This window comes from Filicampus tigris, chromosome 7 (assembly GCF_054856515.1).
Source record: "Filicampus tigris isolate MCC_2025a chromosome 7, RoL_Ftig_1.0, whole genome shotgun sequence".
Lineage (NCBI taxonomy): Eukaryota > Metazoa > Chordata > Actinopteri > Syngnathiformes > Syngnathidae > Filicampus > Filicampus tigris.
In genome coordinates, this window is record NC_141223.1 from 4355899 (window position 1) to 4382278 (window position 26380).

Genomic DNA, 26380 nt, shown 5'->3' on the forward strand with positions numbered 1-26380 from the left:
CGCTATAGGTTTACAACTCTACCCGACTCCATCCAATTTATATTAGCAGTTTCAAAGGTACATTCGCCCGACTTTATTACCCGTGCCAAATAGGTTTATGGATCATCACCTTTTTGTTAGCAAATTAAACCAAAAACGGATTAAATCAATTTCTACAGAACATTGTGCAGAGCTGGTTCAGGGCCAAGAAAACTACAGCATCCCTGCGAGAATATATGTTTGTAATTTATTGTGATTGTTCAGTGCGTGTGTCCGCTGATAGTGTAGTGGTACACACGCCTGAGTTGTGTGCGGGCAGCGTGGGATCGATTCCCGCTCAGTGACAGTGTCTATGTGTGCCCTGCGACTGGCTGGCGACCAGTTCGGGGTGTAGTCTGCCTTCGCCCATTGACGGCTGGGATAGGCTCCAGCAACTCCCCGCGACCCTATATAGGATAAGCGGTTTGGAAGATGACATGACATGACATGTTCAGTGCGTGGGGCGGCACGGTGGTCGACTGGTTAGCGCGTCCGCCTCACAGTTCAGAGGTCGTGGGTTCGATCTAGCCCCCGGAGTTTGCATGTTCTCCGCGTACTCGCATGGGTTTTCTCCGGGTACTCCGGTTTCCTCCCACATTCCAAACACATGCATGGTAAATTGATTGGACTCTCTAAATTGCCCCTAGGTGTGATTTTGAGGGCGGATGTTTGTCTCTGTGTGCCCTGCGATTGGCTGGCAACCAATTCAGGGTGTCCCCCTGCCTACTGCCCGAAGTCAGCTGGGATAGGCTCCAGCACGCCCCGCGACCCTTGTGAGGATAAGCAGTATCGATAATGGATGGATGGATGTTCGGTGCGTAATGCACTTCACACAGGTTATAGTATAATGTCCTTCTTCCAAAGATCTGTTTTCATACAAACCGTTTGTCCCAGCTGTCAAACTTTGCAGTTTTGTAACACCTGTCCAATCCAATGATCGTCACGGATCCTTGTAGCCTCCAGACCCGATGAAGAAACGAATCAGACAGTCTCATGTATAATTCTGCAATTTAACTGGATCATAAATCAGAGATGACCTTGGAAGGATCTCGTTCTCACATTTCCTGCTCTTCCACTGCTGCTTCTTGACACTAAGGGCTCTATATTTGTAGACACTGCAACTGGCACATCTGGAGTTTTTGTGCTGATGCAAGCCACGTTTAGCTTATCTGGCAATTTGGTGGACAGTTTGCACTATGCTGGGTGATCGAGCAGTCCAAGGGTATTTTTTCTTTTATATGCCCTCGGTGCACTTTATATTTTGGTGGCTGAAAGTAGACTAAACATTTCACCTGCTGGAACCAGGTCTGCGTTTTGGCACAGATGATGTAATGCAATTTTGGTGAATTTGATGGAGGCGCAGGCAATTAGAATCTGGGCTCCACAGACATGTGAGGTGGATGCCATCATTTTTCGTAAAAATGACAACAGCGTCCATTGAACCCTGTAAATTATTATCGTCATCTTTATTATATGTATTTTAAAAATCACTCCCCTGGTCACGGCCGGGCGGGGGTCACACACACTGACAGGAACGATCAGGGTGGAAGTGCCCACTTCACAGTGGCCATCAATGATCGCCCTGGCCAACTTTACATCATCTTCTCGTGGAGGTCTGCTTGCAGTCCCTTATAAAACGTAGTTTGCATACTTCGATATCCTGCATGGACTCGAGCAAATCAGTTTCTGCTTCCGCCGTGTCAAGGGCCGCGCATCCTGCATGCCGAACATAAAGGGAATGAGCGGACCGCTTCGGTTGGCTATGGAGCAAGTTGGCTTTGTTCTCACCTACAATGGCGCAAAAAAGGTTTGTAACTGCAAAAAAAACAAAACTAGTCTCGACCGCTGCCAATCTACGCCACACCGTGCATCAGAATTTTAGACGACTATACAGCCCTAAGCATGAGTTTGAGTTAGAACTTCAAGAACATTGCTGAACACTCTCATACTAGAATATAATGAAAAACAGATGAAGCAAAGTAGAAAATGTAACCTTTTTTTTGTTGATTTGCAGAGATGGGAAGTAATGAAGTACAAATGCTTTGTTACTGTACTAGAGTAGTTGTTTTCCAAGTACTTTGTCATTTACTGAGTATTTTTAAAAATATTTTTACTTTTACTCGTTACATTTTAACACCAGTATCTGTACTTTTTACTCGATACATTTACAAAACAGGGTCCTTACTTTTGTTTTACATGATGCATGACCATTAAAAAAAATCAATTCAACCAATGTTCATGGCTCCGCCAATCACATGAAGGCTTACAGCCGGCCCGGACATCCCAGCTTGTGATTGGCTCTATCTCAAGCTATGACATCACCCGAGAAGACGCTATGCTACCCGTTACAAAAGATAATTTAATTGGAAGGTGAGAAGTCAAATGATTGACGATTTTGTTTAAGTCGACGAACAATTCTTGGCAAATGACCTGAAGTCCATGAATTTGCCGACAAGAAATCCCCGTCCAATCCGAGAAAACATGTCGAGGTAAAGCTAAATCATTAGCCTTTCCTTAGCTTGGAACTGTTTAATGACGTTCGTTTAGAATAACATGCTGTATTAGCGTGGTCGACCGTTATGTTCCATTGGTTTACTTTTTGAAGTTTGAGAAGTTGAACTAAAAAAAACCCAAAACAATCCCGTCCGTTTAAAGGCTGCGTTAAGTGGCCTTTCAAATTTAATATCCTTCAAATGATATGACATGAGGGGGAAACATCCGGTAAATGTACACTTTTACTTTTACTCACAAAGATTTCAGAGCCTGTACTTTTCTAATTGCGTAATTAATTGAGTGAGTACTTTTACTTTGACCAAAGTCATTTTTTATACAAGTAATCAGTGTATATCAGTACTTTTTGCATCTCTGTTGATTTGCTTGTTCTTATTTAGAGAAGTGAATGACAGATTGTAGACGTGTTGACATTTTGCGGCAAAATGTAATCGCTTAAGAAGTGGATAGACCGAATGATCTTTGAGCAACATTCCCTGTCTGAGTCTGATTGTGCACATTTCTCTCACTGGCCTTGCACTTTGCCCTGCTTAGAGAATTGAAGTTACCTTGTAAGGTAAAGACAGACAGCGTAAAGCACATGGGTCTGGGTCTGTTCAATGAAGGTGTGCTTTCCATCTGAATAGATATTTTTTTTTGTGTTCATGCATGCATCTACTTCCGAATGAGGCGACGGAATAGACGGCTGAAAGACTCAAATAATTAAACAGTGATTTGACTGCGGTATCAACCACAGATTTGCATTTTTCAATTCCTTTCAAATGCTAATTTTATTTTTTACTTCCCAGGTCACCAATGGAGGCTTTTAAGCCATAATTGCCCTCCAGTTCAGATTTGATATCTATGTATGATAAAAACATCGAGGAGGAGTAGGCAGGTGGCCTAACAGGTAATGAGCACCCATGTTTTTGGCTCATTAATGTACAGTAATGAAAGTTGCATGCTCTTGACATGTGAACTATACACTAGCATACACATACAAATAAGCAGTAGAGTTAAATTAGATAGAAGGTTCTCTCTTGTATGGATTGTATGCATTATACTCACCTGTCCATCTTAATGGGTAATCATAGGCTCTGTTTTTGTGGGCAGTGGCCTGTCAGAGGCGGCGTATGCCTGACAGGTTGCACTCAGCCTGAGTAAGGAGATGGACAAGGAAGAGAGGGCAAAAGAGCTTTGGAGACGTTCTTCCCGTCTTTCGCTTCTGACCTGGCACTCATCAGTCAGGGGAGTGTCTTTGTTGTTTAGTCCCCAGCGGTGATTGTTGGGAGACGATATTTTTTCCCAGCCCTATTCTGCCATCTACCCAGGTAGAAATAACGTTTATTCTGCGTACCGCGATGGGCAAATAGCACATTGTACTGTACGTCATATTATAGTACCTCCCTGTCTATTCACATACACACATCATACCTGTGAATGTCTGAGAGGGAAGAGACTATGATGAATGAGGGGTCCAGATTTTGGAGACCTGCAAACTGCAGCACTGTTAACGTCAATGTCAGATGTTTTGGATACAAGCATTTAGTCAGTGTGAGAGTTTTGGGAAAAACTACAGTCAATAAGCGCACATTAGATGAAGAATTCCACTTACCTTGGAGGCATTAAATGTTTCCCTATTAGTGTTTATTACATTTGGAATGAGCCGCAGTCAATGAGCAGAAGTTATTATAAATACTCCCCAGGGAAGTTTTGCTGTAAACAAACAGCACATGCAGTGAAACGCAGTCTGAATGTCAAATGAGTAGTAGCCAATATAGAACACAAAAACAAAGTGACGTCACTCTGACCTCCAGCATGTGGTGACCAAGGTTATTGTACGCAACAAAAACGAAATAATCAAAACAAAAAAATTGTGAACAAAATAAAAATCATCAGTCATCCGGGAGTTGTGGTTCTTTTACTCTGTGTCGCCTAGAAGCGGCGTCATCCGGTGACAGCGGCGTAAAAAAGAGCCACCAGATGGCGTTGCTCCTACGCGACAGCCGTGCTTGCGTGTTTGTCACGCTGTCCCACTTTTGTCACTTAAATCAGCCCGAAATGCAACACGGGGGAACAAATGCTCTCCTTTTTTGGTTCAGATGTGAAAATAATAGCACACAGTAAAACGAGGTTTAAGTTTCATCTAAATAAACCGCAAGCACTTTTCATCCATCCATCCATCCATCCATCCATCCATCCATCCATCCTCCAATTTGACTATGACTCACAGATAAAAGTGGCTTATGTGTGGAATACTTCTCAACAGGAATTCAAGCCACAAATCCACTCTTGGCACATTTTAGTTATGGTTGTGATGTATCTAACTTTAGAAGCAGTATGATGATGGTCTGTCATACAGTACCTGTATTTGATTTCTGGATGGTTGTGTTCAAAATGTGTTTACATTTTTTTTTTTTTTTTTTTTTTAGTTTTTACTTATACAACACTTAATAGTGATGTTATGTAAAAATCTTGCACACAAGAAATTCACACACACACACACACACACAGACAAAAAGCTAAAACTAATACTAAAAACTAAACTAAAATATAGATTAAAAAAAATGAAACTAATATTTTTTTTAAATGTTCTCAAATTTAATTAGATCTAACGCAATATTTAAAAAACCCCTCAAAACTCAAAATGGAACAAAAAATATGAAAATTCTCATAACTACTGTAACCCTAATAGTGAGAAAGGGAGCCATTAACCATGTGACCCTGAACTGCAGGCAATATCATGTTTATTTTCCTCTCTCTCTCTTTCTAACAATTCACATTGAAAGAGAATGTTGTAAAAGTACAATGTAAACTTTTTATCCAACACTATTCAAACAATGGGACTGATTTGTATGCTGGCAGTCATAATTGATACGACCTTGCTTGGTTGATAATTAGAAGACTCCTATGACTGGGGAAATGCAAAATTATATAGATGTTGATAAGTCATTCCTTCCAACAGTTAAAACTTTTATAATGCATAATAATTACAACGTGTTCACCAGTGTCTCATCTCCTGCCTTTGATTTTGAAAGAGTGTGTGGCCATGAATAATTGATTGTGTTGGTATGACATCCTGAGGGGAACACTCTTTATTTTTCACTGTCATTTTCCTGAGCTGTCAGATGGTCCCACATGGTGATGTGATGGAGGGATTATTAGCGGCAGTCTTTAGTCAATGTCAGCAATGAGGGATGTGGGACAGATGGTGAAACCTGCAGTGACTGAAAAGTATAGCTATAACAATGTTAGATTTTTACTTTTAGTACACAGTTTATGTTGTAGTGTTGTGGTGGCCATTGGGAAGTTCGGGAGTACTTCTGTACGGCCGGTCCATTCTGTAAAAGGTTTCGGTGCCCGTCGGCCACCGTCCGCACCCCCGTCAGGGAATCGGCTTCGGTGCATGTTGGTGGCTGTCCAACAAAATTACAGGGTAGAATTTTAGTCAGTATGTACGTTTTTTTGTGCAGGAACAAATACTGTTCTTTATTTTTTACCAAAAGTGGCCTTTTGGCATTCTCTTAGACAGGCGCAGTTAGAGATTGCGCCGTAGTGGGAATAAGCATAGCGGACTTGATTCCTGGCCAATCGAAGCAGCTCCCCTCATTCCCTTTGAATTCAGCTAGCATATGATGTAAATTTGGAAATGATGTACATTTTTCAAAAGGAAATATGACCTCAATTTATGAACATTTCAAGTTGAAAAGGGTCTCACGGAAACGATTAAGAGGTTCGACTGTATTGAGTCCAAGTGGGAAAAATCTCTTGATATGGGGGAAAAAATGTCACACAGTTCGCCACTCAGCATGGAAACAGAAAACTTACAGCTATTGTAAATCATGCAAATTGTAAAGATCTGTAAATATTGATAAAGGTCAAAAATAATATTCAGAGCAGGCACATTCCCTTTTTTTTTTTACTGTATCCCTCCAGCGCAAAACCGATTGGAAGTCACACGGCTGTGTTTTGAGCCAGAGGCACTAAGAAAATGAACGATTTTCAGATTCTTGATTCGCCAAAAAAAAAAAAAGGTTTTCGAACACACACAGAGTTAAACATAATTGAAACAATTTAAATCCTTTTTTTAAAATTTTTTTTTTTAAACATTTTAAAAAAAAACCTTTCTATTATTTTGTTAAAGCTGTTCTTGTGTTCATATAAAAATCATGTGATCATACAAGTAACTAGCACATTTTCTTCCTTTTGCACACGGTGCTGGCCAATCAGAGTAAGCTATCACACTCCAAACATTTCAACATCATCCTCAAAGCCACAGAGGTCCTCTTTCGCTCCCACAGTCCACAAATCAAAACCACACCGTGGTTGCCCGCGCATTTTGCACTTGCCGTCATTTCCACATCATCAAACTGAGATCCCAAACATTTCCCAACCTCCTCTTTCATCTTCTCCTGATCTCTCTACTTACACTAGTGTCAAATCACCAATCCCAGATGTGCATTTCTCTCCATTTTCACCTTCCTTCTCTTAAAGGCAAACTTTCACAGATCCGCCATCGAGTTCAGCCTCACTGCCCAAAGATTGCCAATTGAACCCACCTCTCGTATTAGAAGTGTTACAATCATCCCAGTAGCTCCCGGAACCAACCTCGTCACTCAAGCTTTCAGTTTCCCAATCACCACCTAACAATCTACAATCCCCAAACCAATCCCCCCCCCCCCCCCCCCAACAGTCTCGCCTAGTCAATAATTTACTCCAATCTTCTTTATCACCTCTATCTTGCAGCACAAATCCACCTCCAGGAACCTTAAAACTGTTACTATCTAGCTCACCTATTTATAGTGAGTTTCCATTAAATATATGTGGCTCAAAATATATGAGCATCATACAAGGTTTTATGGTCTTGTGTTCAATCACATCTGATGAATGGTATCAAATATCCTGTTATTACTGTCTAGGTGGAAGGTTAATTGTTCGATATATTTCTGCTGCATATGTGTCCTCGAACCAAAGTACTCCTAGAAAAAAATTGCTTCAATCAACCAATCACGGCTCACCTGTTTTCTGAAGCTGAGCTATGATTGGCCATTATCTGAGCCCTGAGGGTCTGTGATGTCATTTTCAGTCCACAGAAGTGACAAAATGGCCGCCCCCAGAGATGGCTAAAAACGGGCGGATTTTGTTGCATAACTCGTATTCCACAAACGCAATATAAGAATCAGAATGCTGTGTTTCAACTTGAGGGCCTGCTTAGAACATATTCTTTAAAAAAAAAAAAGGTTTGTGTTGACTTGCCGCTTTAAAATGTTTCACATGGCACGCTAATGCCGTTCATCTAATCTTAACCAAACACATTTTCCTCATTTTACCCTTTTGTCTCAGGAGGGCACCTGTCAGGGAAAATGAGGAAAACCCTTGCCTCCATTTTTTTTTTTTTTCGCATGCTCCCACTTGCTCCAGGGGTTAATTAAAATTCTGTTTATTTCATGGGAAACACATGGGAGTGGGTAATGGAGTGAGAGACGATTGATTAATATTACAAATTTTTGAGAATGAAAACATGAAGTACTCAAAGCAGTCTTTAATTGAAGTTGCTCTTTTGAAAGTCAACCTGCAGCGAATGAGCTTTTTATTGACTTCAACTCCAGTGCTATTTCCTCCACCCATAATGTTTTCTTTCTTTGTAGGTTTTCCGTGTACATTTTGCCACCAAAATTCACATGCACATCTCCACTTATGCCCACTTCAATTTCTGAAAATATCAAAGCAATCGACACTGTATTTTGGTGGTGATCGGTCGTGGTTTGCCAGTATTGAGCCATATTAAGGTTTTTTTTACATGCACATGGAAGTCCTGCGTGCATATGGTCCATATGCACATCGGGTGTATCTACCAGCACCATGACGTAACATTTTTAGTGATTTTGGTTTTTTTCTCCCCACTTACGTTTTGATATTAACCACATCCAAAATGTGCTGTTGGTGTTTTGTGCTTCGACAGATTAGATTGTGAAGATTGCCTCCCGTGTCCAACTTTTGCCTGAAGATGGTTTCCAATTTGCAAGCGTTTCTCATATCACAAAGGCCTCCTAATAGGATTTAGAACAAATATGTAAGAACGGAGAGCTTACAAGAGAGATGAAAATGAATTTTAAACCCAGAGCAGTGCGGCTTGTGTGCTAGAAAATGAGAGAAGAGGGACAATGCTTCTGGATCCAAGGGGAGATTTCCTGAGATGTCTCTCTTGTTGTGAGCATATTTTTGCTTTTGTTCGACACCGCATTTGAACGTTTTCAATTTGTGTTTGGATGCAAAAATACATAGACCGACTCCCTACCCCATTAAGCAGTGTTGTTCATTTCATCCTTTTTCAGCATTGCCATTAATACAGCTCACGTGGCAAAACATGGCTCACTCTCATTATCGTGTGAGTTGAGCTATTCTCCTGACGCAATTACAGAAAAAGTCAATTTAGTTTGCGTATAGGGTAGATGGGGGCGGATCTGTACAGCTGCACCGGAGCCAAACGGCTTCCAGAATGTGCATACTTTCTCACATACGCGGCACATATACAGAAGGTTAAAAAGTGGACAGTGTAGGAAAAAATAATTATTGTGGTCTGTGGGCACCGGGACTTACAAAGCAGAGCCGAGAAAGTAAGTGTGTGGACTGTTGAACCAAGATAGCAATAATTTGAGCAAAAGCTCCGGCCACCTGAATGACTGGTGATGTTCAGCCATTTTTTTTCCCCCATCAATGTCAGAGAACGTAAACATGACATTTTATATTTCTTGTTTATGCGTTTTTGGGCAGTTGAATTTTTGGGGGTTTAAATCATTATTTTTGCCAATACATCTTTGCTATGGAGGGGATCGACTGTATATACAAGTTGATTAAATAGATATATTGCTCCATCTTCTCATCGAATCGGTGATCAAGTACCATTTTTTTCAAACTCGCATATTAACCTCAAAAATCGATATTTCCACTATTGACGGGCTTGCCCGGTCTCTATCCCTGCGAGGGGTCCACTGCATATATTTTACTGGAGGAAATGGGCTTGCTCCATGGAGTAAAAAAAAAGAAAAAGAAAAAAAGAAAAAAACATTTTCAGGCGCAGAAGAAAAAAAAAAAAAAGGAGGGGAGAATTGCTTCCTGCCCAGAATTGTGGAAATGGTTTTGCATATAACAATGTTTTTAACTTAACCAAAAAAAAGAAAAAAAGAGGAAAAAATGCTTCACTTTGCCTACACAGTCTCAATTGTGCGCGTAAGTGCATGTTTTTATTTTAAGTTGGATACTACCGCTGTTATTTGTATATCACAATCGCCTCATAATATTCAGATTAAATCAGACCACGCATAAACATTTATTGAGCCACATGATGCTCATTATGGTTTATTCGCCTGCTCGCGGCTGTGATATTACCAGCATTTCTTAAATGTGCATACTCTTGCAGTTCAATCCTTTCCATTTATTTCTTTCTTTTTCATTTCCTGCTTTGCTTCCATAGCGAATGTCCTTGGGCGAAAAATGTTCCCATCAACATTCTGGCCCATCAAGCTTTTACTGCAAGTGTGTCTGTGTCAAGTCTGTGAGCTTGACAGTGAGTTACTCCACAACTATCCTTGTCACAGCGGGCAGCCAGCACCTCGGCAAATACAGCACTGCCTATGCCACAATCATTAAAGCTCCAACTTTAATGAGCGGGAGATGGGTGGGAGTGGGGTTTGTGAGGGAGCACGAGGGTGAACGGGGGATCACCTTGACAACACTTCACACTCATTTAAGTCCCTCTATCCCTCCATCTGTCCCCTCGCTCATTTTTTTTTCATGGCAAGGCTGTGATCCAACAGGTTTTATATGCTCCACCAGGCAGTCAGTCAGAAAATGAGGTTGATGGGGTGCACTTAATGTCAGCCATACATTCACATCGACACAAAACATCACTTACATTTTTTTTTCTTCCATTTTTCATTTACTGTCACCGATTTTAACTGGCAATTGTTTTTTAAAATTATTTTATGCTTTTTTTAAAAATTATTATTCACATCCGCCTCACAGTGCAGAGGTTGCAGGGTTCGAATCCGGTCTCCGACACTCCTGTGTGGAGTTTGCATGTTTCTCCAGGTACTCCGAATTCCACCCACATTCCGAAAACATGAACGGTCGGTTAATTGAACACTCTAAATTGTCCGTAGGTATCACTTGGAGTTCGAATGGTTGTTTTGTCTTTGTGTGCACTGTGATTGGCTGGTGTCAAGGGTGAACCCCGCCTACCGCCCAAAGACTGCTGGGACAGGCTCCAGTGCCCCAGTGAGGATACGATTCAGAAAATGGATGGTTGGATATTCAATCAATTAACTAAAATAGAACCATTTAGAGGAAACCGGCATGCAACCTATCCTTGTTATACTCTGCCATGAACATATAATGAGTAAATTACAAATTTACCATCTAATCAGGGCACTTTAGGAACTGCCAGTATTGCGTTAGATCACTTAAAATATGCTATGATACATACATATATTGTATAAATATACAGTGCACACAACACTCCCCTCCCCCCCAGAATTATTGGCACCCCTGTCCTCAACACTACTCCCCACCACCTGTTTTTAATTACATTGTCATCATGATATTGAGATCAACTCCGAATCACACAACGAAGTCATACTTAAATGTGAAAATCTATACTCACACGTTTCACCAATGTTCAGTATATTACAATTACATTAGTGTGCTACAGAACTGTGTTAAGAGTATATTTTCTATCCTCAACTCGTCTCTGTTGTCAACCCACAGGATTATCCTTTTTTTCTAGCGACTCAATTCAGACAACTGTGTATAAATACACCACGGTTCTCTGTAGTTTTCGTTTGGACCTCACGGTTATTCCTTCTTTGGAAATGTATGTTCATGTTACAAAATACACAGGGATGTGTGTAAGTGCATCCTAAGGAAGTGCAGCTCGACCCGATTAGGCTACGATGAATTCTGCAAACGGGGGGTAGCAGAGAGCACTTATTGCCGCAACTGTTGGCTTTTCATTGAGCCCTGGCAGGTTGTGGGATTATTGAAACCTATTTAAGAAGCAGGTGGGACCAATAACATTTGGCAAGACAAATGTAAACATGAAGCACGCAAGTGATTTTAACTTCTCGCTGGCGTTGGCAATAAAAAACTTTTAATGGAGGCCTTTTGGAAAGGGAAGATTTGTATCTGGTTTTACACTCTAAATGTGTCAGGGAGCTAAATTAGTGGCCAATGTCCACGTCTGCTTTGCAAAAGATTGAATCTATCAGTATGTGCCAGTGCATTTCCCCATCCCTCATGTCGCTTAGTTTGACTGTGCAGGTTTTGCTGAAGCACTAAGTGGAGGTTCTGTGCCAGTTGACAGGCAGAAGCAGGCTCTGGAGGGGATAAAAATCAGGGAGAATAAACACCCAGCTAAATCATCACATCCACACCACCGCACACCATTTCTTAGAGGGACCGTTGGTGCATTTACAAAGGACGTTCAATCTGATACCATGGAATTGGAGGGATGACACGATACTCTGTTATTGGGATCATTTCTCAATGTCACACTTTATTTCTTGGACCCCCTCTTCCATTTCACTCATTCCCCTCGCACACTAACTTTCGCTGAGCGAGCCACCGATAAAGTAGCTCCTTCAGTGTACTTTGTAAATTAGCAAGTACGTGAGCGTCCTAGCTCTGCTATCCGTGTTGTAGACTAGAGCGACACGTTTGCATTCTGCATCACGGTCTCTTTGTACAGTTTTAGGCACATGCACACAGGTACAGTCCTTAGCTGATCAGAACCCATTTAATCGAAAATGATGTCGATATGTTCTTAACGCCTTGTAAATTAGCACTCACAGTATCACAGATTTTCTGATCTGAAACCTAAATGTCTTCTGTGTGCAACAAAAACAGAAGAATTGACCTGTTCCAATACTTTTGGAGGGTACTGCATGCTTTCGTGTAGGCAAATGATCCAATGTATAGGAAAGCATACCAGCATTTGAATCATATAAAAACATTATACCATCTCTAAATGTCTTTTGTCTATTAGATGCTCTGCCTACCAAAACCTCTGCTCACTGTTACTGGTTTTCCATCAGCAAAGCAGCACACAAAAATGTTAGCTTACTCTCGCTATGTTTTGAAAATCACCGCACAATCTCCTTGATGCCACAGGGGTACTTTTCAATTATAGTTGTTGTTAGTATTCGGTAAAAAGTATGTGGATCTGAGTATGTGTCCTCCTCACGGGGAAGTAGCTGCCACTTTGTTGATGAAATAGCCACGACAAAAGCATTTGCTTTGCTTTGACATGTTTGTTGCACTTTTGTTATCAGCTTTCTTGTTCCTGTTTTTCTTGCCATGATTAGCGTGTAATCCGTTACATCGTCACCCTCACCAATCCAAACACTTCTTTACCGTAACACAAGTCAAGTTGGTGGGGGGGAGGGGGTGTCCCCGCTTTGTTGTGCTTCATCAATCTCGCTCTTGGTCGGCGCTGTTGATTGTGTAATGGATCATTAGCCACTTGAAGGACTTTTGCTTTGACAGCTTGCTGTTGGCGAGGAGGCCTTAATGTGCTGCCTAATGTATGTGTGTATGCGTGTGTGTGTGTGCGCGCGCGCGCGTGTGTGGCAGTTGTTGCCGTTTTGTGTGTATGCATGTAGCGGGCATAATCGGCGCTGGAGGCCTTAAACGGAGCAGAGCACTGTGAATATCACACTGAGACGTGTAATACCAGATTAACACATACCACACTGAGGGCTTCCTAAATAGCTCCTGACATCTTTCAAACACACACATCCACACACACACACACACACACACACACACACTCAAAATGATAATGCTGCAGTATCACTGTACAGATCTTATGTGTTGTTCCTGTTTTTCAGTATTTTTGGTTGGGGAGATTAAAACAGAAACCAAGCCTATAATTTTATGTAACTAGTCTACAAAGGATGATTTTTAAAGTACAACATCATACAATTCAATAATTTCCCTGGAAAAATGTCGCAAAGAACCAACGTCAAGATTACAATCATTCCGACAGCCATATAAACAGAAATGCCGCATTGATACTGAGGCGTAATGTTGCATGATGGCACTGCCGGCTCTGCGACGAGACGTAGATGGACAGGAATTAGGAGGGAGCAAGCATTCGGGGACCGCTAAGATTTCTTGGCCGAAGGATGATGACTGGCTAATAAACAGATTTAGATTCCCTGGAGCCAGGCTAGCCAGCATCAGAGAGGTCCACCCGTTGAGCCTGTGTTGTGCCCCTGGCCCCACCAGGAACAGCAACACTCTGTCTAAGACAGGAGTGCAGGTGGCAGATAGATAAATGGTGATTAACTCATTCACTGCCATTGACGTATTTATTTGTCTTTTCACAGTCCAGCCATTCAATCCCAAGATTTTTTAAATTTATTATTATTTTTTTTTTTTCCAACGTTGGCGTAAAAGAGGGTCTGAAAATGTCTGGCAGTGAATGAGTTAAGGCTATATTCATACTGTGACAATTTATTTCGTTTCACTGTAAACGTTTATTTTTCAAAACCAACCCAGGACTCTTTTCATATGTAGACAGAAATCGTATATGTATCCTACGCGACTGCAGTCTGGATGCTCAGGTTGCGCTCATCTGACTTATACGTCATCAAAAGGCGACAAACATCACACTTGTTCGATAAAACAAAACAAAGCAATGGCAGACGCTGGAGCAACATGAAATAATTCAGTTAAGAAAATGTTTGCACGGTTTCCAAAAAATCCTTGAAATTGCCACAAATGCGCCAGGACTTAGACCTACAGGAGAGGACTTATTTACTTATGTAAACACACTGTGCCATGTGACCTCGTGTTTTGTGCTCATGTTTATCACTTCACAGACGCCATGCCATTCACATCAGACGACGAATTTGTTTTTTTTAACGTGAACGACTACATAAAAAGCTCTGACTTAATAAAAAAAATCGGAATTGGGGCGTCATCCTCTGCAATGTGACCATAGCTTAAGCGTCATACATTGAGTGTCTGTATGTGTGTTTATGCCTGCGTGCGTGCGTGCGTGTACTACATTCAAAGTATGCTAAGGGACAGATTCTATAGACTTTTGACTTTGATGCCAGTGTCGCAGAAAAAGGGATACTCTGCACTTCTGTCCTGAGTTTGGTCTTAATAAGGTTAGGGTGGCACCGTACCAGGTCACATTGTTCATGCACACGTTGTCTCTAAATGTCACACACACAAAATGACACACACACACACACACACGCTTCCCAGCACCGAGGTTAGCTTTGTAGGTGATAAATTAGTTTGGAGGATAGCGCTTGTGCCAGTGGCAGCTGCTGCCCCCTCTGTGTAGGTACTTGCAAGAGTGCAGAAAGATAAACACCAGCCACTGAAACCAGTTTGTCATCTCAGTAGCAAATTATTCATGCACTCTCTTCTCTCTCCTCCTCTCTTTTTTTGATCTTGGTGTGTGCGCGTGCCTGCGTGCTGCTGTCTAGCATTAGGTCTACAAGCCGTTGCTTGTAGGATCTTGGCTATCCGTGTCCTCAGCTGAGTTCACCTGCGCCACCTCATCTCACACCGATGCGCATTTGAGCATCACATGCACAACAACAAACCAATTGCCAGGTTGATAAATCATGCCTGCATTCACATTAACATTTACTTTCACGGCCAAAAGTGGATTGATTTGAACGATATGATGAAATTCCTCCCTGAAAGAAATGCGGGTATTATTGCCAGTTTTAATCACTTACGGCCATTGGAAGTCTTGTAAATCAGCTGCAATCACCACAAATCTGGCTGCGAAAAGGCAGCTTCAGACAGATAATAACGGAGAGATGGGAAGATCTTTGTCAGTGTCTTCCTTAGTTTTATTACTTGCAAAGAAAAAGGGGGGGAAAAAAAAAACTTTATTGAACTGCTATGTCCCTTTTAAAACACCACTTGGGATGTTTGCATGCACTCATGTCCACTCATATTCACACTCTCTCTGCAGCATTTGTATGTCATTTCATTCAATATGCACTACCAATCAAAAGTTTGGACACTTTCTCGTGCTATTCAATCTGTTCAAACTTTTGACTGGTACTGCATGTACTGAAGAAATAAAGAGTGCAAAGGAAATGTTCTTTTCTGGGATGAATAAAGGGATTTCTTATTGGAAAATGTAGCCTAATAGCCTAATGCTCAGTCTTTTGTATAGGACGGTCAAATTGTCAGTCGTGCTTGGTAGTGGAAGCATTCACTCAGCTGCCTTTAGACAGTTTGCCAAGGCTTGGTTCTTGGGAAATGGCGGTGATCATTCCGGGGTGTAGTCTGCCTGCTTCTCACCCAAAGTTAACTCGCATACACGATTTCTTCCCAGCTTTTCCCGATTTGGGATTGCCGATTCGGAAGAAGTTTTTCTGGACAGATGGCCTTCATGACCCCAAACCTGCCAATTTATCCATGTTTGCGAGCTACACTGAGCTGGGCTGCCTTGCCCTCTGGAGCTCCGTAAAAGGCTACGCAGAATGAAAATGAACGGATGGATACATTGGAACATGCACTATACACTGCTCGACATGAAATATTGATTGTGAAAGGGAACTCAAGGTTTTCTAAAAAAGAAAAAAGAAAAAAATTGTGTTGGGATGTACTCACTTATGTTGATCACTGTAGATGTGTATTCCATCCATCCATCCTGCCATTTTCTGTTCCGCTCATTCTGGTCCGGGTCATGGCCGTGGCTAGAAACGTTCCCTGCTAACAGAAAAGTGAAAGGCAGATGACTGGACTGGATGCCAATGAGTCACAGGTCGATGGTGAAGGGGGCATCAAGTGGAAATGGATTGCACGCCACCTGCTGAAAATCAGCCGGGTAAAGTGGTACTCTCTAGTAGCGCTATAATTGCGTACTAATACAATAATCCAAATCATGCTGATAACGATGTGAATCTTCGAGGGAGTCAAAGCAACACCATAAGATACATTCGGTGCATGCCTCTGGAAATATGCGTACAACATCGCCACTGAATGAGAAATCCAAATTTGGATGCGCACTTGCCATCTTTTCATATTCTGCAGTCTCTTGTGGGACCGATGCCTCATTACCATTGGCAGAGAATGTGTGTCGTGTGCCTCACCTTCCAAAGAATGTCACCATGGAAGTTGCAAACCGTAAAAGAAGATAACGAGATGTGCAGTCTGCCTGCCATATTCTTAAATTCAGCACGGCACTCAGACATTTAGACGGAGCAGATGGGAAGGCATTATCGAATATGTCACGATGACCACCGCAGACGGTTGAACAAGGCAGCAGGTGAGAATGTGATCCAGCGTTCATTTCCGCTCTCCCTTCCCTATTCGTGTACCCATTTCTCGCCATACATAGCTATCCATTTCCTCAACGTTTCCTACACTGATTAGCAACTACCTAATGACATTTCTTTCTTCCCCCTTAGTGCTGTGATTTATTTATTTTTTTTTTACTCACTCTCCCTTCTGGTCTCCCCTGAGTTCCACACTCATTTCTAATTTAATCCCTCCATGTCCACCCCAGTTGCAACGGCATGTCCCGGTGCCCTGGGTAAGCAACAGTGGACCGACTGACAAATCAATACATCACTGTAATCGATTCTGTCGGGTGCTCGAGGTGTTTAATGAAAGCCCCGCCCTCCTCTTGTTTCTCCCGTTTGCTACTTGGGCTTTGGCAAAGTCCAGTTTCATGCTAATGGGGCAACGGCATTCATGTGCAACAAAGCGCTCTTCGTTTGCATTGGGGAGGTGGGGGGCCTTTGCGGGGTGGTGAGGTAGATGTGATGGGTGAGAGGGTTTTCGGGGGGGGCACAGGTTGAGGTGTTTAGGGTTAATCAGCGCAGTTCCCATGGTGATGGATCGCTCCGGCTGGTTCACTTGAAACAGTAAACTTTGGGTGTAAATATGTGTAACCTTGGGAGAGAAGCACATCATGCCAGGTGCGACTTAAAAGTGTCGGTGGATGTTTGTACTCACAGCTTCTTTTTGACAACATCAGTCTAGTCCTGCTGCTTGCAGTTTGATCAATTGCAGTATGCTCCAGCTTTGACCCACTCCCGCTGTGGAAAAGGGGGACACAGACGGCACAAAGGACATCAAGAGAAAGTGAAAGATAAATGTTTAGATGAGACGATGGTGGATGAAAAGGGTGACAAAAAGCAGCAGAGTGATCATTTCTTCATTTTCATCCGTTCATCCGGGTTTGGGTCACAAGGGCAGCAGGCTTGGCAGGGAGCGCAGGCTTTCACATGCCAGCTGTGAGAATGTATAGTAGTATTGTCCAGATGTTTTTTGCAGAATAGAAATATAGCCCCAAGTGTGTATATTCGAGAGACCTATGTTTTTTTTTTTTTCAGGGCCGATACAGATTAATAGTCAAGGCCGATAACCAATATTTGGAGCCGATATTAATTTACAGTAAAAAGAAAAAGATTGGCATCAAAATAAAAAATAAAAAGATGTAAATTTTTAACTTTGTTGAAAAGTCTTTAAGCATATGTTTGAATCAGGGGCGGAGCTATGGGTGGGCCTGGGTGTGCACATACCCAGCCAGACTGACAGAATGCCCACCCAGTGAGATTCATGAAAAAAATTAAATTAATTTTTAAATTTACATTTTGTTGTTATGTTTTTTTATTTTATTGAATAATAATGGCAAACTGTGGTTGTCCAAGGAAGATCCGAACTTCATATGATGCAGTTTGTCATTATACAATGTGTCGGGACAGGAGGATTGTGCTCAGTAAAAGAAATATTCAGGCCCACCCTGATTTTTCCAGGCCCACCCATTAGCCACGTTCTGTCCCCGCCACCGGTTTAAATATTCATTTAAAGAATTGCACTGCTACATAGATAATATTCATTAGCCCGTCAATGGTGTTTTGCAGTTTGTTAGCATTAGCTCTGTGTTTGCTTGAATATAGAACGTGTAATTCTCTTTTGTGTAGCTTCACTGTAAAAGTAAACTGAGTGTCAATAAACAGCTCTGACTGTTTTCGAAGAACTGTTCACTATCTGCCAAACCGAACACCGCGCACTCAGCGAGGACAGTATAGTATAACTATATGACAGGCAAGCTATGATCCGAAACAATTTAATAGAATCTCAAACCCGGATTACATTACCCTTTAAAAGATCTGTCTTACAAATGTCTAGATTGTGAAAATATGGCGCATACTCTAAAATCATAAAAGGAATGCAAAATGCTATGAACGGTGAATCATTATTACCAGCAGCCTGTAAGACACTAATGAATAACACGGGAATATTTGAGCTCATCCCTTTCCTCCCCTTCACTCTTCACACTCTGCGCTCTCTTTTCACAAGATTCGCTTGGTCCACTTTAATGAGAAACACCTGTTAGAGCTCCTCATTAGGCATCCCCTGTCGAAGCCCCTTTAGATTTGTGGCGCTTCTCACCTGCATTCTCTTTGTGTGTATGCGTTTTGGGTTCAGTAACGAACATATGAGAAAAGCGTTTAGCAAATTTAGGCGCTGTGGATGCTGCTAAATGTTTCATCTACTGTATTACGTCTTCTGCAAGATCGCAAGGGAACAGGGTTCTATATGGGCTAAAGTGGAGTCCGGCTTGCATACTTCAGCAGTAATTTGGAGTCGTATCATATTTAAAGTAGAGCTCCGTGGCTAAAGACGACTATATTGTGTCCACGGGGCCCCTTATGACTATTTGTAAGAGAGTGTACTGTGTGTAAGGGTAAAAGTTGGTTGACAAAAACATTCCAATAAGTTAAATTCAAATGGTGTATAATGGTGGGGGTTGGGGGTGTCGGGGAGGGGCCGCAATTTTGTTTTGCGAACTGTAATTCATAATCAATACACTTAAAAAACAAAAAAACAAAACAAAAACATTTGTACATTTATGTGTTTCATGAATCTATAGAACGACGAGTTTCACTTTTTGAACTTGGACTGCTAGTTTCCAAAGGCATTCTAATTTAATGAGATGCATACATTTACATCTAAATATACACTATACACGGTTCATACATACTGTTAAATGAAACCTCTGTGACAGTGTCAGTCAAAATCGAGTATCATTATCTTACGACAGACACTTTGAAACAGCCTACGTGTGATATGCAGTAAAATGCATATTTCAGTAGATTGTGCGAAAGAAAGCAAGACCAGTGAGTGTGTATTTTTTGCACATACTGTAGTACATTGATCTGCAACACATTCAAGAGAGACAAGATGCCTTTTCCCTTCCTCAAATGAGGTCTAGATCACAACACATCATTCTCTCGCTGCATAAGACTGCTTCTGCTTAGTACAATCTACACATCATTGCTTTAATTCCTCCCACTCCATCTTACCGGTGCCTTGACCTCTTGCTAAAATGCGATGCATTGGCTCAAAAAATCTCACATAGTTCTCCCATTCTCTTAAGTCCTAAGTGGATCTATTGTTATGGGAGTTCCTCATCCACTTTGATTTCTTCCCTCGTTATTTGACGTCCTCCTAAAGGACATCGCTGCCATTACAATGTATTTTTTTTAATGTGCTAGAAATGCAAATTGCTGGGCCCCATATTCTATAAATGGCTTGGAGATGAATGGGACTATAGTCTGTCAAAAGCTCCCAGCCTTCATGGAGTGTGTCACTGTTCGTGTGATGATGATAAGTATACAAGTCAGTATGTACCCTCAGTGCTTTTGCTTTACGTGTTTCAATGTCTTCTGCGTTTCTCCTTGAATAAGAAAATCCGCTGTATCTCCTTCTGCCCGGCCCCCAGTTCATAAAACCTAGTGACGCCCCTGATACACACAAGCAAATAGTTTTTTTTTTTTTTAACTAAGCCAGTTTAAAAAAAAAAAAAAAAAAGAGTGAATATATTAAACGTTTAATCATTAACTTATTGAATATTGGCTGGTCATTATTTTCATTGTTTAAAAAAAAATATTCATTCATCTGTTGCCAACAAAGTAATAACATTAGCTAGTAATCACAGATGTAATTACGTAAAAATCTGACAAGGGGAGAAATGAATGCAGGTGATCTCATTAGGTGTGACATTAACCGCTCACATATGATTTGCATAAAAATTAAGTTGACAGAGCACCTTAAGCGACAGCAAAGGCTGTAATCAGATTGTCATTTAAACTCATGCAACAGAAGGTAACTCAAGTGCACATCTTGCAGAGGTTGAAATAAATTCTAAAAGAATTTATTACTGAACGGACACCCTTATGAGACACAGCACTGGCTGCATGCAGTAACTGCAAGGACATTGCAACTAATAACAATAAAGTGTTCAATGATAAGGTGTATAAATTTCAACGTATGGAAGACATTTTCAGGGGTTGTACGAGTTGGAGCTTACAACCCTATAAACCTTTGCCACGGCAAGGACCATGAGCGTTAACACCGTACACTGTCGGTCCCTCACTGGTTTCATTTGGTCACATAAGCCTGCCTTCCCTCTGTGTCAGCCAATAAACTTTCCCTAAGGTCAGCCAATTAGCTCCTGGCCTAAAAGTCTTAAATGACCAAGTTCATGTACCATTGTTATTAGAAGTCAAATTCATAGTTCTTCCTGTGTCACGCTTTCTCCATGAAGTATAATTATGCCTATAGTGAGTAATCTTGGAATACGTTCTACTTGCCTCCACCTCACCTGTCTTAGTCCTGGAAACAAACTTGGGTCCAACAAATCAAGCAAAGTGTAAGGGGAACAATACGCCTCTTAACACTCATGTACTACCACATATAACACAAACTCAGTTTAGCGAGCCTCAGAGGATGAACCGCTTGTGTTTTGCTTTTCCATTGACTTTCAGAATTTTTTTCGCCACACATCCTACAAGTTCCAAAGTTGTCCAATTTAAACGTGCTTTTACATTATCAATGGTTAACTTATAAGGCATATAAGAATGTTAAAATTAGCCTGTTACATTTGAGCCCCTTGCTGTCCCATTCAAAATCAAAAGAAACCCGGTTGGGTTCGTACGTACGATGCGAGTGACACATAAACGGCACGATACATCAATGCTTATTGATCCAACTGTAAAGTTGTGTGTCGGCATGAACACAGCTCAAAGGACGGTTTGACCTTTGTCATTATGGTGAGGGACAGATGGACGGGGAGATGAATAATTGATATGAGCGCAGATGGAAGTGCTCCTACAAATCATATGATCCAAAGTAATCGATTTCCTCTTCCCATTAAGTAAATGCTAATTTGCTATCACACGGACACAAAAGTGTGTGCACTGTACAAGGTCCACTCATTCGGTTTTGGAGATGAATAGGATCCCCTTCAAAGTTATAGACCGCAGTGATCCATTTCATTGCATTGTTATATTGCTTTTTTATGAGCCCCTTTTATCTGAACTCATTGTGAATTCATTGCAATGCGTCATATCGTCATCCTGAATGCGTACCATCGTGTCCACCCATCTATCTATGCCTTCCCTTCCTTGTAATGCTGCATCAAATATCACCTCTTTCATCACCTCAGTGTGTTATGACTCAAAGTTATGAAATCTGTGACATAAACAGTCCAGTATTTGTGCTCATCCCATTTACGCGTGCAGCACTGTATATACTGTAGATTTCAATGCGGTGTGGCGTCAACAAAGCCTCTTTGCGCATGTACTCTGTATGAACTCGTCTGCCTCTGAACCGCTTCATCATTTACCCTTGGAAAAGACGAGCCGGCCAAACAAGACGACTGTTGTATCACCGAGAGCGACCGGAACAAAGGAAAACGTAGTGAGTGACACAGTCGGACATTTCCCGTAGCGTTTTCTTCTAATTTGCCGATCGGCTGGAACATCGTATCCCATTGCCTCGGTTGATCAGCTGCCCTGTTTCCATGGCGTCTCAAGGGAGAAACAGTTTCAAAAGCGGATTTGATTGGCCGCTGGGGTTACTTCCCTCTGTGCCGCTAATTAGCAGTCTTGTGGCTTCCCTCAGGTCTGTAGCAAAGTTGGTGGGACAACAGGTTTCCATGCTGGCATGCACACACTGAACAAGCGACGCGACACCTCCATACAAAATACATCACCCACTGTGACCCACAGACGCTATTTTGCTTTGTGTTGCTAGCGAGTGCAGCAGACATTTCTGTGCTTTTGCTCTGCCTCACTTTGGGATATAATCAGAGAAGAAACAACAACAAGAAATACAAACAGAACTCCCGCTGCCATAACTGTTAGCATGACAAAATATTATCAGATATATGAAGCCTTCTTTTCTTGACTTGGTCTTTGTGAGGTATCCACAGTTTTGCTTTGTATTGTATCAGTGGCACCCATGGGAAGGTGGTGGTGGTCAACAGAGGCCAGACAGTAACACTGAGATGACCCGATACGGAGAACAAACTACTTAATTTCTGGTTGCACTTTAAATCTGGTAAAATAATGTAAAGTTCTACTTCTTTTTTAACACATTTTGATCATGTGCAACCGGTGTTGAAAGAGGAAGTCAACCCCAAAAATGTCTTACCAAGAATATGTTCCAGGCAGCTTCATTAGTCTAAACACAGCATTCGGATTAATATTGTCCATCCATCCATTATCCATACCGCTTATCCTCACAAGAGTCGCGGGCGTGCTGGAGCCTATCCCAGCTATCTTCGGGCAGTAGGCGGGGGACACCCTGATTTGGTTGCCAGCCAATCGCAGGGCACACAGACAAACAAACATCCGCACTCACAATCACACCTAGGGGCAATTTAGAGTGTCCAATCAACTTACCATGCATGTTTTTGGGATGTGTGAGACAACCGGACTACCCGGAGAAAACCCACGCAGGCACGGGGAGAACATGCAAACTCCACACAGGGAGGCCGGGATCGAACCCACGACCTCTGAACTGTGAGGCGGACGTGCTAACCAGTCGCCCACCGTGCCACGGATTAATATTGTGTTTGTGGAATATGAGTTAAGCAGTAAAATCCTACTGTTTTTGTCCATATCAGGGGGCGGCCATTTTGTTAGAGGTGGCTTAAATCGGTTGAATTTTGCTGCTTAATTTATTGTCCATAAACATAATATTAAGGACATATTATTGCAAAGAAAATTTGGGGATTGACTTCCTCTTTAATTAAATCCAAAGAATTCTTTTTTCAGTGTAGGCCATACCAACCACTCCAAACAAAGCTCATACAGTACTGTAATTATAAAAAATTGTGAGGTCGGGGCCGACGCAAAGGCTGAACTAATGTGTGGCTCAACATTCCAGTTGGATCTGTCGTATTTTAGTACAAAGTGTTTAGCAGACAACAAGGCTTATTCCACCAAGTTTTTATTGACAACTCAAAGGCAACAATTGCTCGACAACACCCGGAAAACATCGGCATAAAACATCTAGCTGGTAAAGCCTGGTCTTTAATTTTTTATTTTTTTTTTCAAATTACACCAGTGAATTAACACAGTTACACCACGGGATCTGAAAAATGGGTCAAATCAAGGCTTGTTGAATATTATGACTTCTTTTGGGAATGTATAATAAAGTCGAGTTAAGTCGCTAGATCTCACTTGGTGAGGAGCTTTGTATGATCCAGCTGCAGCTGCCTTTCTTTGGCGCACCTTGAATAAACACAATGAAAAAACTTTTTTTTTTTGTTTTCATCAAATTGTTTCATTCCGCCACCGCTACCGCTAACAACCTAATAAACATTTTCCATTACGAGACTGATGCAGCCAGATATGTATTTCAAGGATGAAAACTGTCAGGCATAAAACAATTGTTTAAAAAGAGAGCATATCAAAATAAGTCTCTTCAGGGATACACAGAGTAAACAGATCAGTGACATTTGTGACAGAATTAATATTCCAAAAAGATGCCGACAGAATTTGACAATGAAGTGTGCTGCCGGAGTTGCATTGAAGGCCCATAGAGACCCGGGCAAGTGAACTCAGGAAACAAGGGCGCAGGAGAGGAGATGAGATGAAAAAGGCCAAAGAGTAATTGTGTTCATAGGTTGTACAAGCATGTGGGTAAAGGCTAGATGAAAGGATACACAAATTATGATAAGACATATTCAGCCAGTTCAGACAGATAATGAAGACGCGAGGAGACGAATGACAAAACCGAGAGATGCACAGAAAGAGATGTTTATCCTGCCCGTGATCTTGTAGCCGTCTGTCTCATATTTAGCCCAAGGTTCTGATTACGACGTTTGTGTTTAAAGAGGAGGAAGTCGCTCATTCCTCGCCTTTCATCTAATTTAATTATGTGCTGACATTCTCCCTTTTTTTTCCCTCTGAAGGATAAAAGTAGCTTAAGCTTTTATATGGAGCTTTAATAAAACTTTACCCGCCAATTGCCTAGCTGTCTGTCGAGCCCGAACACAGTGCAGTAAAAATACACCCACAAGCGCCCTAACAGACAAGAGTGGAAGAGTCAAACTAGCTTGAGGTCATATAATTCACACTCCGGTCACAATATTCAGGAAAAAGATGCTTGTAAGTTAAAAGATCAGTTCAAACCACCATCATGCATAACGGCTGCTCACAAAACCTTAGTTCAGCTCATATCAAATGATTAACTTTAGTGTTTGGCTTTTTATTTATTTTTTCCAACTCTTTTTGTGAGAAAAAAAAAAAACTTGCTTCAACAAGTGGTATTAAAATGTGAGGAGAAGAATATCGTCGCTGCTACACAAAAAAAATGCACGTCGGCACCCAAAAAGTGAATAAACGTCAGTGATTAACAATCTAGAGAGGCAGGGACAATTTCATTGCATCGGTGCTAAAGGATCAACCACTGAAGAAGAGGCGGTGTATTTAGCATTCAAATTGCAATTTAGTCCGGGGAAAGAGAAGAAAATGTCAGGATTCAGGATCTTTGAAAGAAATGTGAGATGGTTTGTCAGGTGAAATAAACTGTTTGGAAAAGGGAATTGAGTATGTTTCAAAAAGGCCTTTAGTAATGTCCTCTTAATCTAATGAGGAAATATTGTGTTCAGATAAAACTGTTTTTAATTGTTCCCAATTACAACCTCACCTCAGAGGACTGATTAGTCAGCTCACGTTATAATTGGCCACCAACGATATAAACTTGACGCTTTGCAAGATGTATTCCATTTACAGCATGGCTATGGGAGTATGTAAGAGAGATACAACTCTCTACTTCAAAATCATAACATTAAATAACAGTAATCTGTCCAGTGGGCAACATGCCTCCAGCTAAGGTATGAAACCTAAAGTAGGAGAAATAGATGGAAAGTGAATACGGTGGGGGAGGTAAATAAAATCAAATAAAATGTGGATTTCAAAAAGAGACCGAAGTTTGTGAAGTCTTTTTCGCGGGGATAATGCAAACCAAAATAAACCTGCAGAGAAAATCATTACGCAACAACAACAGAAAATATACAACAAATTACAGGCAAGATAATTAGGACAACAAGCAGTTCAAACACAAACATGAGCCAGAAAATACTTTTCAAAAACATTCACAGGAGTGTTTGTTCGCTTCATTATTACATTTCCCCAAAACAATCATCAAAGGGGCATTTAAAGGCGTTCATTAAACTGCTGCAAGCGCATTGGCGTAAGAACCCTCAGCAAGGACGATCTACTATTACAAACACTTTTACACAGGTGGAACAAGGCCTAATCGGAAGATCTTTCATTAGGACAATCTCATATGCTCAAAATCTTTCATTCTTGTAATAGATCTTTGTCAGAGTATCTAATGTCTGTCTGGTGACTAGTTGATTGTGGCCCGGTTAGGCGAGAGAGCAAAAACAGAAGTCGAACAACGACAAAATTTGACCTAAAGTTATGGTCCAAAAGTAGGATATAGAACCCCCTATATTAACTGTTTGAGTCAAAATATGATGTGCTTAACTCATATTCCACAAACGCAATATTAATCAGTT

The 26380-nt window shown here is 41.4% G+C and overlaps 1 long non-coding RNA gene and 1 pseudogene across 2 annotated transcripts in view; both read left to right on the plus strand.

The window, feature by feature from the left end:
• Positions 1 to 2345: 2345 nt before the first annotated feature.
• LOC147144478 (uncharacterized) overlaps positions 2346 to 26380 on the plus strand; it is a 109337-nt gene continuing 85302 nt past the window's right edge. The window contains exons 1-3 of one of the 2 annotated variants that reach the window (XR_015087469.1): positions 2346 to 2507; positions 3318 to 3418; positions 3622 to 4406. This is a non-coding gene — a long non-coding RNA (uncharacterized LOC147144478). Of the gene's footprint in view, positions 2508 to 3317; positions 3419 to 3621; positions 4407 to 26380 lie in introns of those variants that run through there. The other variant, XR_015087468.1, reaches the window with a different exon arrangement.
• Positions 5699 to 26380, plus strand: part of LOC147144479 (uncharacterized) — a 95322-nt pseudogene continuing 74640 nt past the window's right edge.